At 49.4% G+C, this 15,608-nt stretch overlaps 1 long non-coding RNA gene across 1 annotated transcript in view; it reads right to left on the minus strand.

The window, feature by feature from the left end:
- Positions 1-258: 258 nt before the first annotated feature.
- Positions 259-15,608, minus strand: part of LOC138527992 (uncharacterized) — a 71,131-nt gene continuing 55,781 nt past the window's right edge. Inside the window, exon 3 of the long non-coding RNA XR_011284096.1 lies at positions 259-486. This is a non-coding gene — a long non-coding RNA (uncharacterized lncRNA). The remainder of the gene's footprint in view (positions 487-15,608) is intronic.

Below are 15,608 nucleotides of genomic sequence, written 5' to 3' on the forward strand. Positions count from 1 at the left end.
AAGCAATAGTTATGGTGCCACCTTGCCCTCGGGGAGGCATCCTATCTTCCGTTTTCCTTATTATTCTCTTTTAAAAATCAATAAAACCAAACAACCATCACAATTCATAGACTTGCCACGCTCCCACTTCCATTTACTGCGTGTTCATACTGTTCACACTTCCCCATACATTCGCCCCCAACTAGTTATCCCCTGCAAGCCTATACTCACGTGTGCACGTCACCCGAACTCACCCGTTCATGGGGTTCCAACACAAGCCTGCACCTCTCCTTGGGGCCGCACCCCGTTCCAAGGAGCAGGCAGGATCCTGCAAAGACGGCTCCTGCACGGCCACTGCACTTCGGGGCTGGTTGCTGTAGGTGGACACGGTCCTTCCGGAGAGGTCACCTGGATAATTCTGCAGGTACGGGGGGGTGCTGGGATCACGTTGGGGTCACCAATTAAAGGCACGCCCCTGTAAGCTCATGCCAGAATAAATGCAAACCACTAGGGAAAAAAGGCCAAGAGATTGCTTGTAAAGATAAGTTTTTATCACAAAAAAGGCAAAGGTGCAAACAAATGACTCTGCTGCTCGGGAATATTCTGTCAGAGTCTGCATGAACAATACAATATAACGGTGTTCAGTGTCATTAATTGACTGGTTGGTTAGATCCTCTGCTTAGGTCCTATGCATGGTCCTGCTCCATAGGGGATGCCAGGCTATGATTGGCTCCGGCCTCGTCTGCTTGTCTCTTCCCACGTGGGGTCAGCTGCGCTCATCTCTCCAAGGACCAAAGGTCGGGCTTTTCACATGTTGCTGTTCTAGGATTACTTTTACTACGATAACACTACTACATCATTATAGCATGCACCTGGAAAACATTTGGGGACTGGCATGGGGGGGAGGGGAATACGGTCATGCTAACCCACACATTTTCTGGTCAGTTCATATCGCACTCTAACCACCCTCGTAATTAATTTCTCCTTGTACTACAAAGGGTGTATTCATGGGATAAGGTGAAATGGTTGTGTTCGTTTAGCTTATTTTTGGCCATAGGTGTTATTGTCAGTGGCTGGATGTCACCCACTATCATGAAATGCAGGGGTTCTTGAACTGGGTCCGTGGTGGGTGCCATTACTCTTGTTGGCTGGGTGGGTTGGAGGTCTTCTGTTGGCCTGGCTGTGATGAATGCGCGATGCGAGGAGCCTGGTGCTATCTCACGGCCTTGCAGGGCGCATTCCTCTCTGGGATAAGTAACTGCAACAGTTGAGGAACAAAGGGAAGTTTCGGTGAGAATTAGCAGCGCAGGTACATCTGCCTACGTTGGGGCCTGTTCAAGTTTCCTCACCGGGCCTACCTTTACTGCGCAGCCATGCAGGACTGAATGTGTCTACCATAACTATTAAATAGCATCCCTTTATGTGCGCGCTCTAAGTCTATGCAACTACTATTCCTGTGATATCATACTTGTGCCGGGTTTCTTAGCACTGACCTTTCCCCCCTGGTACATTGCACCTGGGACTAGCCTCACTCTAAAGTGCCCAGGGGGGTGGGAAAGGCTCATCTCCTTCCCAACAGTGGTGTACAGGATGTTGAAAGGCAGAGCAAGGTGGCCAGACCAGTGAAGTGGGAGAGGATATCTGTAATGTAGAGAAAGCAGTGCAGTGATGATTAGGATGAGGATGTTACCTTTCTCGTGTGTTGGGTCTTCTATGTGCTGTGTGAGGCTGAGGGTGTCGAGAACGCAGAGGAGACCTTACTTCATCGGTTTGTTGGCCTTGTTGCTTTGGAGGTTGAAGTCGCCTAGGCATGTATGAGAAACATTGTTTTGACCATGTCAGTGAAATCTCTCATGAAGACGGTGTTGGATTTGGGTGGTCTGTACGTGAAATGGAAGGTGACTGTCTGCCGGGCAGGGTGGGAAGTGGCAGGAGAGGACTTTGAAGGAGCCAATGTTGTCGACATTAAGTCTGGTGCAGGGCCACAAGGTCTTGTGGATGACTGCGAGTCCTCCGCCTGTCTTGTTCAGCCGGTCTCTGTGTTGGATGCTGTAGCCGTCAGGGACAATGATGTCTAGGATGTGGGTGGAGGAGGCGAGGTCCCAGTGATTAAGATGGCGGCAAGGTCATGTGTTGTGTGAATGGTAATGGGGTGCTTATAGGCTTGAGGCTGATGTGGATGAGGTTGTTGCATTACGAGTCCATTCCTTAGAGGAGGGGTGATGTTGACATTGGCCTTGCTGGTGATGGTGACGATGGCCTGTGGGCACTTAGGGAGAAAATACATGTCAGTACGTGTTTACCTGTTGTCCTCCCAGTCCAAGCCGTTTCAACAGTAATTGCCAATTTCTTTGTCTGCCCTTCACTTTGGACATCTGGGAAAGAGACACCCTTGTTCTAAGAGTTAAGAGCAGAAAGTAAGAGGCAGGGCTAAGAAGGTGGGTGGGGCTTAAACAATGTGACCTAGATCCACTTTCACCTGCTCACCAACTGCAAAGGAAGAGAGGGTTGCGGGCTGCTTGAGTAGGGAAAAAGGGCTGAAAACAGGAAGGCACTAACAGTTTAGCAGTGATTTACAGGTGGGTGGGGCTTAGGCCATGTGACTTAGATCCACTTGAACCTGCTCACCAACATCTGTCAACATTTTCAGTGTTTAGCAAAGGAGGAGTAGGATAGACAATAACTTTCCCAGATGTACGATGAAAAGGAACCTGAGCACCACAAGATCTCAGCAGGCTCCCCTGGTACTCTGTGCAGGATCGGTGGAAACCCAGGGGGCCAAATATACTGATACATGCGTTCAAACACTTACCTGAATTTCTTGGCCAACTCCATGGCCCTTATTAATCCACGGCCAGTAACTAGGGAGAACCTTGACTTTAAAAAGAGCTCTTGCACCGTGGAAAAAAATAACATGTCCGCACTGTCATTCATCTAGAAAATGTTATATGTGTCATGAAACATGTACTGACTGTTGCATTGGGGAAAGGCATGTTTTTAAGCTGGTGTCAATCCTTGAATTCACTGGCCCACAGGCCACTTATGATGAACCCTCCAGCCATACATGAGCCACGCACATCAATTTGAACAAAGGAGAAACTCAGCAGCAGCACCCACTGGGCCTGTAGACTCAGCATCACAGGAATAAGACATTTGCAAGGAAAGTCACATTCATGCACCCCTTCTCCACAGAAGTTTGAGTACAAACCTCTGCGGACTGGTCTGGCCTCATATACAGTAAACATACATCCAATATGGGGGCTTGCCTACTTGAAGGTAGCGTTGTGGCCTTGTGCACTGGTATGCCGAGCAAGCAGTTGGGGAATCCTATATATTTTGCACACAACAAACCTTCAGCTAATGTTATTTACTATTTAGATGGCAATGGGTAGACCCAATGGAGTATAAAAGTGGACAGAGGACAATGAGTGGTGTCGGACTCAAAAGTTGGAAGTGTGAGGAGGAAAGAAGCAGGACAGGGAGGAGAGAAGAGTACAAAAGGAGTGAACGTAGTGTCAGAGGAGAAGAGGAGACAAAGAGGAGTAAAGGAATGTAGGTGAGGAAATGAGAGGTTCAGAAGAATGAAGGGTAAGAGATGATAGAGGAGGTGTGGAGCACAGAGGAGGTGGTAATGACAACATCTGAGAGAAGAGGCGTGGAGGAGCTCACAGAGGAACCCAGGAACTGAGAGAGAAAGTGGTAAAGTAAACATCAGAGAGAAAAAGGTTTGGAGGAAATTAAAGTGGTCCAGAGGAGGTGCACTATGACAAGGTGGGGTTTAGTAAGTTATGCATATACAGAAGTATAATAAGAAGTGCCATAAAAAATTAGAGCGGAGTAGAGGAGCGTAGGAGAGGAAAAAAGTTGAAGAGCAACAAGGAGTAACATGAGAAGTTAGCGTGGTGAATGCTGCAGGTGAAAAGGAGGTGATAAAACAGGGAGAGCAGGGACGGAGTCTCATGATTTCTATCATGACCTGTGTTAGAAAAGATTTCATTTATGTGCAATTTTCCTTCCATTTATTGACCCCCGAAACCTTTTGCTTTTGTTTGGCTTTCCTATCCTGACTTTCTCCAGTGGAGCCCAGTCTTCAGCTGAACTCCCCTGGGCTTTTGCTCACTTGTTATGGGGAACCGACACGTCCTTCACACTGTCAGTACTGTGAAACTATATTTCCCTGAGTCTTTCTCTATATTGACATTTCTTGGCAACTTTGTAACCATTTTAAACTGTAAGGGAGGTCCACCCAAGAAGTAAGAAAGCTGAACAGCCTCCCTAAATACCTTTTGTTGTCCCACAAATTGGTACTTTAGGGATCAGTTCATGAGATTTCGGCTGAACTTGTTACCAACGAGAGAGATACTCAGCCGAAGAAAGAATAACGAAGGCATAACAACATGTAGACTGTGTACAAAAGAGGACTTGTACAAAACTTTGAAACATCTCATTTTGTCCAGTAATGAGCAGCTTGATCTTACTTACCGAATCTACTATGCAATATGGTGCCCGAACGCTGGAAGATTGGTGGATTGAGCTACTGGGAGGAGATCATATACCATTGACTGTGGCATTGGTAAAACTACTTCTAAAACTCTTTGCGGATATCAAAGACGCAAAGTAACATTTTTTATTAGTTAATCAAAAAGACTGAAATGTAATGGAAACTGTGTTTTTAAGTTTGTTTAGATACTGGCAAAAGGTTATCTCTATTGTGTAACCATATAAAGTCAATAAAAAAACAAAATATTTGTTTAAAAAGTAACTTTTTTACAGTGCACAATGTACCTACCAGTACCTTGCGCTGGGGTCCCCTTTTGTTTTATGGCCCTAGACACCCTCAAAGGATTGTTTGGCGATTGTACGAGTGTGTTTGGGAAGAACTGGTGGTAGCAGTTACTTTTTATAATGTTTTACTTCTTTTTACTGAATCATATCATGCTTACCGCATTTGGATCAAGACTGTGGGCAGGTCCGAAAAATGGCTGAGCCACAAAATTGTTCTGTCCCATGGCCATTGGTCCCTTGACTGTCTGGTTCAAATTCACCCTACTGGTGCCAAGATGTCTGGAGTGCCTGAATGACTGAGACCACCGTGGACCGTGATTGGTCCATGACTGGGACACCTGCAAGAGAGCAGAACTTCGATTGGAAGTCCTCCGATTTAGGCGCAAAGCTAATCTTGGATAAGATAAGGGGCTCTGTATCCATTCCAGGTCGATCACCAGATTTCTCACCGAACTACAGAAGGAGCCAAGTCTCCTGCACGAAGAAACAGACTTGTGAAACCACCGCAGACGATTTGGAAGGTTTTGGCACCCTTCACCCTATGCTGTCCGGTCGGACCCCTGCTTTCTTCTTTGATCAATAAGGCCTGCCAAGGCATTCGGCCCTCTGGAGTAGTGGGAACTACTCTCGGCGCCCCGTGCTTACCCACCAAACGATCCCCTTCGGAAGTGTTACTGGGCCATTCAGTGAACTTTCCAACTCTATCTTGGGGTATCCTGCAGAAACGCTGCCATCTCGAGTGCTTGTGGTCCCGTACATTCTCCCGCCAAAGTTCAGAGCCTAGTTCCTCTGGGTCCCGAATTAGGAGTGCGTAACACTGACTGCACTTGTGATTCCCACATCAATACCTGTTGGTGACGGTCGCTGTACATCTCTTGCTGCTCTGCTCTCCTGTGCCCTGAAGCCTGCTGCACCGGAATTTTCTTCATACCTCCTTTGGAAGCTGAAAAAAAGCAACTGTCCTGTCACGGACGATCGTTCTTCCCCGCAGTCGCTGAAAGCCAGAGCACTGCAAAACTCGTACCTATTAACAACCTCGACTAAACTGGTAAAATTTGGTGCAGACTGTGCCGAGGGTCAGTGAATACTTGCATCACTTATCAGTGGCCCCTGGCACAACTGATCACCTTTACGCGCGAGAATCCCTTAAAAGGTATTCGAGGTGCTTGGAGGTCACCAGGGAGCGCACAGGCAGTGGCTGCCTGAGCGTACAGCTCCCGCTGGGGCTGGGCCATTTCAGAGGGTTGAGCCCCCCCGAACCCCCCAGGTGAACGCAATTTGGCAACTCAGCGTTGTGACCCCCCCGGGCACCCTAGGCTTGAAAGAGCGACCCCCGGGAACCCCGCGGAGCCTGAGAACGGGCCCCGACACACACGAGAGGAGAAGGGAAACGAGGCCTAGGCAGCCGCGGCTCCAGAGGAACGGAGGCGTTTCACCGAGGCCTCGAGGAGGCGCGGATCGAGAGCACAAACCCGGAGCGCGAGGTGAGCCCTCCCCCCACCCGGGCCGTAACGCACTGCCCCGAGGCCGTCGGGAGGTGGGGGATTGGGGGACAGGAGCAGTGGAGCCCCCACTCATCGGGACGGGTCGTCGCTGGGCTCTGGACAGCATGAAAGAGTCAAGGCTAGCCGGGAGGTACAGCTCCCACCAGAAGAGCGAGTGGAGGGAGCGCGAACACGCCGACTTCAGTCGTGGAGGGATCCGCAGGCACTAAGTGAGGACGGCGAGGTGGAGTAGCCAGGCCCTTTGACCATTCCCTCCCCCACAGGAGACACTGAGGAGGCCCGGGTGCGATGCCCCCACCAGGCATTGGTGGCGCGTGTGCCCGCCCGTGGACTCCCTCTGGGCCTGGCCGGACGGACCCAGTTGCCTGCTCCGCCAAGAACCTCCGACTGCTGCAGTGAAACTAGATAGGGTGTGAGGCCCCCGCTCGGCGACGGCGGGGCGTGTGCCCGCCCAACACCGATACCCCCCGCAGCAGCAGGACCACACTAAATCACCGGCTGCCTCTCGACGGTGGGGGACTAAGGGTGACCAGATGAACTGGCGGAAAACATTGCAGGAATTTCGCTTTCTGGAGGCTTTGAGTAGCATCCAAGGTACGACCCTCAGGAGTGAAATGGCCCAGCCGGAGGCCCTGGCACCCTCCACAGCGGCAATGGAAAAGGGTTTCGCCTCGATCCTGCAGGAGATCAGGGACATGCACTCAGACATCACCCAGAAATTTGAAAAAATTAACCAGAGGGTGGGTAAGGTCGAGGACAGACTACTACAGGTGGAGACCAACCAATCCTCATCTGCGTCCCAAGAAATATAAATAGGCATGAGGCTAGCGGCCCTGGAGAAGAGGGACGAAGAGCGGGCCAGGCAGATGGACGACTTTGAAAATAGGGAATGGAGGAACAACCTCAGGATCTTTGGGGTCCCGGAATCGGAAGGAGAAACAGAGAGAGACATTAACCGCACGGTGAGAGACATCATCACCCTGCTGTTCACGGAGGAGATGACGACGGAACTCACATTTGATAGAGTGCACAGGGTGGAGGCAGAGCGGGGGGGCCCCCAATCGATCCTGGTCTGGTTCCACTATTACTTGGAAAAGACAGAAGTGCTGGAGGAGGCCAGAAAAGCCCGGGAGATCACTTATAATAACGCTCAGATCTCAATATACCAGGATCTTTCGGCCTACACATTGGCCAAACGCAGAATGTGCCGCCCCCTAACGCAACTGCTTAAGGAGAAAGGGATGCGATACAGATGGGGCTACCCCTTCTCTCTGACCTTTGAATATATGGGTCAACGGTCAACTCTGATCACGGAAGACGACATAAGGGGAGCCATCCAGGACTACGTAGTGGACTCGAACCCCCGGAGGGGCCCATCCGGCCCGGAGATGGGCAGATCAAGTGGCGCTGGCCCATCGGGAGGCAGGAGAAGGAAAAAGGGGCACAAGGAAATTCAGAAAAATGAATACACCATCGCCAGCGAAGGACGGAGAGCGGAACGACTCTGAGGACAGAGGACGGGGGCATCCCGTCAGGCTCCAAAATGGTGTAATGATGTCTCGGAAGTTCAATTACTCACAGCGTCCCCATGAACAGCAAGTATAAGGGGGCCAGTGAGGGGACGCTGCAATAAGGGGGTAGGGGGGGCTCAAGGCGATGAGCTTTACACAGAGAGCCTGGCCGAGGTGGGCAGGCTGGTGGTTCGGCCAAAGCCAGCGATGGCAGAACTAATTGGCTGGACGCCGGGGAGGGTGGACACACGACAGTTGGGGTTGTTCAGTTCTGGACAGGGATTGGGGGGCAGTTGGGGAAAAGTTTCAGGCCCACCCAGGGGGGTGGGGCAGGAGGAATGGGGGAGCACAAATTGAAACCAAGGGAGCACGCAGGAAAGAGCGGTGAGAGTATGTCGACAGGGAGAGGAGCGATCTTAGATAATGGCTGAAAGTCCGCCGGCCCTGGGACTGGGTTCCCTTAACGTGCGGGGCCTAAACACCCCCACAAAGAGGTCCCTGGTCTGTAGGGAATTTAGGAGGGCTAACCTTGACCTTCTTTTCTTACAAGAAACTCACTGGGCATGGGGGAAAGAGCCCAAGATGCGGGGGGGGAGGAATAGGGGAGGTTTTTTGTGCATCCCACAAGGGTAAAAAAAGAGGGGTAGCCATCCTCCTGGCGAGGAATTTTGGTTTCGAAAAAGAAGGACCCTGAGGGCCATTACTTGCTGGTACGAGGGTCCCTGGAGCGTGCCCCACTTACCCTAGCGGTGGTATATGGCCCAAATGAAGGTCAAGCCCAATTCTGGGAGGTGGTGGGGGAGAAACTTAAGCTTTTCGTCCGGGGTGTGTTGGTGGTGGGGAGAGATTTCAACATGGTCCTGACCCAACCCAGGACAGGAAACGTGTTGGTCCTCAGTTGTCCAGGGCAACGGATGAGACCATGGCTCGGACCTTCCAAAGGGTTAACTTAGGACTAGGTCTGGTGGACACGGTCCCGACTCCCAGGACGGGAGCCCCCTCCTTCACATACTATTCAGCCATCCACTCATCTTTTTCCAGAATAGATTACATCTTAGTGGACGAGACCCTGCACCCATTCGTCACTGGCCACAAGGTCGACCCCGTCCCCTGGTCAGACCACGACATGGTCCGAACCACCATTGCAAGGGGCTGGCTAAGCGACCGTAGGGGATGATGGAAATGCAACGACTCTTTGTTGAAGGATGAGGTCCACGCTCAGGAGGTGCTAGACGCCTTAACAGAATTCTTCGAGTTTAACGACAACAGGGAGGTAGGTCCGCACACCCTATGGGACGCCTTCAAAGCGACCCTGAGGGGACTCCTTATCAAAATGGGTGCCCAAAATAAAAAAGTAAGAGATGCCCAGGAAAAATCCCTGAGAGAGAAAATAGCTCAACTCCAACCGGGGGGTTCCCCTGCAGATCCATTGGATCGAGATCAGCTCACCACTCTGGCCGACTATAGGCTCCAGTTGAAAGATCTCCTCCTGCACAAAACGGAACACAGTCTGCAACTAGTTAAGCAAAAGTACTACGAAAAGGGGGATAGGGCTGATAGGATCCTGGCCTGGAAACTGAGGGAGGTGCAGAGAAGCAGAATGGTGAAAGCAGTAAAGAACGAAGAGGGGTCAATAGGCCACGACACTCACCACATAGGAGAGGCCTTCCGCCGATACTACGAAAATCTATACTCATCAGAATATAACGGGGGTGACGCGGAGATAGAAGGGTTCCTGAACTCAATACAAATGCCGGCCCTGACTAGGGAGATGGCAGAGGGGTTGGAGGGCCTGGTGACCGAGGATGAGGTGGAACACGCAATCAGCGGGATGAAGGTGGGCACTTCCCCGGGAGAGGATGGCTTCACAGTTTACTTTTATAAAAGGTTTCGATCGACCTTAGCCCCGCACTTAGTGAAGGTCTTCAACGCAGTACTAGAGGGGGGGACCATCCCGGACTCCATGATGGAGGCCATAATTGTTGTATTGCCCAAGGAAGGAAAGGACCCCACGGAGTGCTCCTCCTACCGCCCGATATCCCTGTTGAACATCGATGTTAAGATCCAAGCCAAGATAATCGGGAGGCGGATGGAGGAGATACTACCGGAACTGATCCATGGGGACCAGGTAGGGTTTATAAGGGGAAGACAGGGCTCAGACAACATCCGTAAAACCATAGTCTTGTTCCACCACGCCCAGGAGTCGGACCTCGACGCGAGTGTCCTCTCCCTGGACTCGGAAAAGCCATTCAATAGGGTCGAGTGGAGTTACAACGAACTCCTCCTCCAGAAAATGGGATTTGGCGTACATATTAGGGGATGGGTGGCTGCACTATATAGAGCTCCGATGGCAAGGGTACAAGTGAATGGCAGGTTATCGGATCCCTTCCCCCTTTCACGGGGCACAAGACAGGGATGTCCGCTGTCCCCCCTGATATATGTCCTTACAATGGAGCCCCTGGCCATAGCAGTTAGATCACACCCGGATATCATAGGGGTGAAGTGGAATTTAAGCTTTCCCTGTTCGCGGACGACATCTTGGCTTACCTGGTGGACCCCAGCTCCTCCCTCCCCCCCTCCTGTCTCTGGTGGGCGCATTCGGGCGCTTCTCGGGGCTGAAGATTAATGTGTCTAAATTAGTTCTGCTCCCCATGAGAACACGGGACCCGGGCTTAGACTCAGTGGGCATACTTAACGGCATAGCAGTGGGAAAGGTCTCTATCTGATACCTGAGTGTCCTCCTCACCAGGGATCTATCAAAACTCGCCCCGACCAACTATGACCCTGTTTTAGCAGGTATTACTGCGGACCTCAGGAGGTGGGGTTCAATGATTCTGTCCTGGTACAGCCGCATGACGGCAGTGAAGATGAATGTGCTGCCGCGTCTGCTGTATGTCTTCACCTCTCTCCCAACCAGCGTCCCTGACCAAACCTTTAGGACTCTACAGAATGCGGTCCGTGACTTTATTTGGCAGGGCAGGACCTCGAGGACCGCAAAGGCGGTCTTCACCCTGCCGAAGGAAGAGGGAGGGTTTGACTTACCGGACTTCCAACTTTATTTCCGCGCTGCCCAACTGCACGTCCTCCTGGAGCACATGAGGGAAGGAATGGGCACCTACTGGTCCTACTTGGAGGATATGGATGCCCACCCTCTTAAAGTTCGAGACCACCTCTGGGCCCCACGCAGGTTCATCCCAAACAGACTTAAAACCCACCCCACCCTGGGAGTTCTTTGGGCAATCTGGAGGGAGGGCCCCCAGACAGCGCACCTAACGTTGTGGTCATCTCCGATGTCCTCACTCCCTCAATATGGGTAGTAGGGGGTTCCGCAAGTTACATGCCTAGTCCGACTCGGGACTGGAATGGGTGGGGCAGTTGCTCCGGGAGGGGGAATTCCTACCATACGAGGATCTGTGGGACGCTATTGGGCAGGGTGCCTCTCCATATTCGAATATCTCCGCCTGAAGGGCATTCTTTGCGACCAATCATGGGGTCAGAACCTGAAGAGACAGCTAACCCCCTTTGAGAAACTACTTGACACAGCGACTTCTAGGAAGGGAACGGTGTCAGGGATGTACAGGATCCTGAACACTGCTAATTTAGTGGAGAGACAGGGTTTCTGCACATTTTGGAATGACCTGGCAAGAGAGGTGATCTCGGAGGACGCCTGGTCACGGATATTTAAAATAGCATTCCATGGGAATTTATTCACAGCTGACATGGAACACAACTTCAAGATCTTGCAGGGGTGGCACAGAGACCCCGTAAAGCTATCAAAAATGTTCACGGGAGTGTCCCCCATGTGTCCAAGGGGGTGCAGCCAGACTGGATCGAGGGGCCACATGTGGTGGCAATGCCCAAAAGTGCAGGCGTATTGAGATAGGGTCAGGGGCTGGATTGCTGAAGTCACCAAGGAATTGCTCCCCCAGAACCCTCTGACGGTGTTGTTGGGTCTCCCCCCGGAGGCCACAGACATTTACAGGTACCCCAGAATGTGGGAAACAATGCTGAGGGCGGGAAGGGTGGCCCTGGCTCAGAAATGGAAGAGCCCGGACACCCCCTCAAAGGAGGACTGGCTAAAAAAATTGAAAAATATGTTCTCAATGGACAAGCTGATGGCAATGATGAACAATGACTCTGGTGCATTCCTAGAGAACTGGTATGGGGTGCAGCAGACCTGGGGATGGGACGTCCACTGATGCCCGGTAGGGGGAAGGGAGGGGAGGCCGGGTTCATTGGGCCTGTCATATGTACATCTTTTTGAACATGCATGGAACCCGTTTGTTATATTAAGAAAATGCTAATATAACCAAAGTTTTAAAAAAAAAAAAGATATTCGAACTTGGCTGGGTTAGCTGCGCTCCCTAGCTATTCTCGCCATTTGAACACTGCTTTGCCATCAAGGGCAGGGCCTACTCGAAAAGTGGGAACCAATTCTTCATCCCCCTCAAGCGCCTTCCGGACTTGATACGGCCCTCCCAAGAAGACCCGGATTTTGCTTCACCTGCGCGATCGTGCCCTTTTATGCACAACTATACTGTTGAGCACAAGGCTCCACTTTCTTAGGGCTGAACTCGAAAGTTAGGGAATGGCAAGTTGTGGCTGCATTTTATCACTGAATTGCATTAGGAAATGTAATGTATATATATATATATTGTATAGTATAAGGATTTTGTGTGATAACTGTTTTCAAATTGCTAAAGTTACTTGTGTCTATTGGTCCGACCGACAATAAATGTATAGATATTTTTTCATATACACTTGCCTAAGAGTAATTTGTGGTTCGTTGCTGTGTGTGCTCATTTTGGGCTTCCGATCACTCTCACCCCTACTGAGACTTAGTCTTCACCGCCTGCCAAGCTACCTAGATTGGTCTGGCTTGTCCAGAAGGTTCTCCTGTTTCACTAAACCAAGGGTGGCCTCGTAAAAGTCTGCCCACCTGGTCAGAGTTTAGAAATCCACCTTAATAACCTGCATGCCAGAGCATAACCTTTGCCCCAAAGGTAGTTTAAATGGCCACCATGGGCTGTCGCATGTTGTACAGCAGAGCATAGTGCAGTACCCGACAAGGCTCTGGAGAGAGTTGGTTCACTGAGCTTTGTGCAATAGAAACCACTACTCCTCGACACTTAGGATTACTATTGGACAGAAATATGTTGTGGGCCTAACCTTGTTTGTATGATAGGGGTGTCACGGTATTGGTTTTATGGCGGTATGATAACCTTCTTGCATCATGGTAATCGCGGTATAGCAGGTGGCGTTAATTAATCTTAACAAATATTTTCTTAAGGTCATAAATTGTCAGCATTTTGAAACTTGTCTCTGCACATTTTTAGCTGATCCTCCAGGAATCAAAGGCGGCTGCAGATTTGGTCTTTCATGGCGCTCACTCGTTTATTTGCTTGAATGAAAGAGTGGCTAGAGGAAGTGTTAAAATGCACATTTTGAGCAATGAGCTTGCTGCTCAGTCACAGGTCAGCGTTTTGAAAATCGGCCCGACCTGCATTATTTTAGAACCACATGGCATGGGCACCATGACCCCACTCTGCAGTCAGTCATAAAAGTTTGTTTTGATAATGTTTTATCCCATTAAAGGGAGAAAAGTCACTCTTGTGAGGTCTGAAAGCCCATGTTGTTGTGTTTCTTTTGTCAAAATGTCATAGCCAACACACACTCACCGAAAGGTTGCATATTGATCAAATCACTATAGCTTGTTTACCATCTGCCTGGTGTATGATAAAGGTCTGATGTTGGAGTCACCACTGACCATGTAATCCTAACAGGACAGCGTTCAGTGGGCTCTGTAGATTTCTTTCTTGATTCTTGCAACACATGTTTATTTACCTTCTTAAAGATAGTGGTACAAAAACATTCTGAAAATGACAAAGTTAAAATACATATCGGCACAAATATGGTCTAGAACACTACATCACCACAGCCCCATTATTACCATTTTCCCCAGGTCTGAGCGCATTAGGACCCTTGTCATGTGAGTTGAGACAGAGGAATGCTTTCATGGGTGGTGTCACAAATCGAGAATAGACCTGAGAAATATCTCACCCCCATTGCTCTGGATACTTCAAATTGAATGGAGAATCTGTCCTGCCTGCCTGAATCCAGTGCCATATGCAGAAGGCAGGTGAAGGATCAGGCGAAGCAACAGCTTTAGTGCCAAAAATCTACACGGATGACAGTTGTGGGGGCAGTTTATAAACTGGCACAAAGCACTGATAGGCCCGGTGTTCATACAGACTACAGAGCTAACGTTTTTTGTGGACATGCATCAGAAGGGCATCCAGTTCATTCCCCCCTTTGAATTCTGGGATGTGTAGTTCCCCATCTTTCAAATTGGTGTGAAAACTACAAATCGGCTGATCTTTAACCTGACTGTACTGATCACAGAGAATGTGCATTTCAATCTGATTTGGAAAGGCTGCAGTAAGCAAGTGCTGTGCAGTCTGGATCTTGCACTGCAGGATGGGGCGTCTGCTAATGGGCCCTCACTTCCCCTATGCTCTTGTCTACCAAACAAGGCCCCTTTAGCATTGGTGGTCATGCCTTTTCCATAGCAGCGGCCGGCATTTGAAATGCTCTACCCCGTTCTCTCAGAGCTACCACTAACCACCTTCCTTTCCGTAAAGCTCTGAAGACTTAAGTTTTTTTGTTGCGCTCCGTCATCTTCTTGCTAGGTTAGCGCCAAGATGCCCTTGGGCGAACGTGCGCTTTATAAATGCCTGTCAAATCAAACAGACAGCCATATGCATTTACTTGGGCGCTGAAGATGTCACTGTGGTACCTATGACTAAGATCAGATATCTAGGGATTCATATTGACTGTGCAGCTCAGTTGAAATGGATGAGTAAGCGATATTGTGGTTTCACTATTGTTATTGTTCCTTTAATCGAGAACTATAAAGTCGTGTCATCCAGAATGCAAGCATCATGTTGCTCAGTAAATTTCTGCATGACATGCAGTGGACAAGAACTAATGCTTTTTGACATCGGGCACTTAGTGGCCATGAGGTATCTTTGCCAATAGCCTTACTGACACCTTTAGGTATAGCTGCGGTATAGCAGAATCTATTCTAGTAAAAGAAAAATGTATCTTAAGTAATCATGATGATATGTCGAGTTTTAAAAGTGTAACTAGTGTTAAGAATTGTATATGTGTTTAATACGTGACTTTCTTTTAATATGAATTTTGTATGGAATAATCAACAATTACTTTCGATGTTTGAGCTACTTCCAATTGGTGTCATGTAAGGCTGACTTGGAACAGCCAAATTCATAATAAATAAAACAATAAACAATAAAAATAAATGTGGGGAGGGAGAACGGAGGACCTATCCAGCGGGCTGGAGACAGTCAAGCGAACCCCCAAGGAAGGTCCCATGGAGGCCAGGACATTTTACTTGGAGACTTATGCTGGATTCAAACATTAATAGAATGGGAATCATTGAAACATTGAGACCAACATAGGAAACTGAAAGCTTTCCCGTTTAGATAGGGGTAGATTGATGGGTTTAGACTGTAACGAACTGTGCTTGTGTTGTTTGTGTTGTCTAGATCATCTTCACGTAAATTATTTTCTCCTCCGGGCCTTTGTGGTTTGCGCGTTTATAAATAATTGTAAAGTTAAAATAAACGGAGTCTTACAGGGAAAGTCTATACATTTAACAGTAGCCCATTGTAATGTGAGAGGTAACACAGCTTGACGATTTCTGAAGAAACTCATATCATGGTCATACGCTCCAATACACTGCCACAAGACACTTCTCACCATGAAGGACACCCAGTCATATGAGTAAACATTTTTTAATGCTTTACCC

The sequence above is a fragment of the Ambystoma mexicanum genome, chromosome 7q (assembly GCF_040938575.1).
Source record: "Ambystoma mexicanum isolate Mex_15411 chromosome 7q, UKY_AmexF1_1, whole genome shotgun sequence".
Lineage (NCBI taxonomy): Eukaryota > Metazoa > Chordata > Amphibia > Caudata > Ambystomatidae > Ambystoma > Ambystoma mexicanum.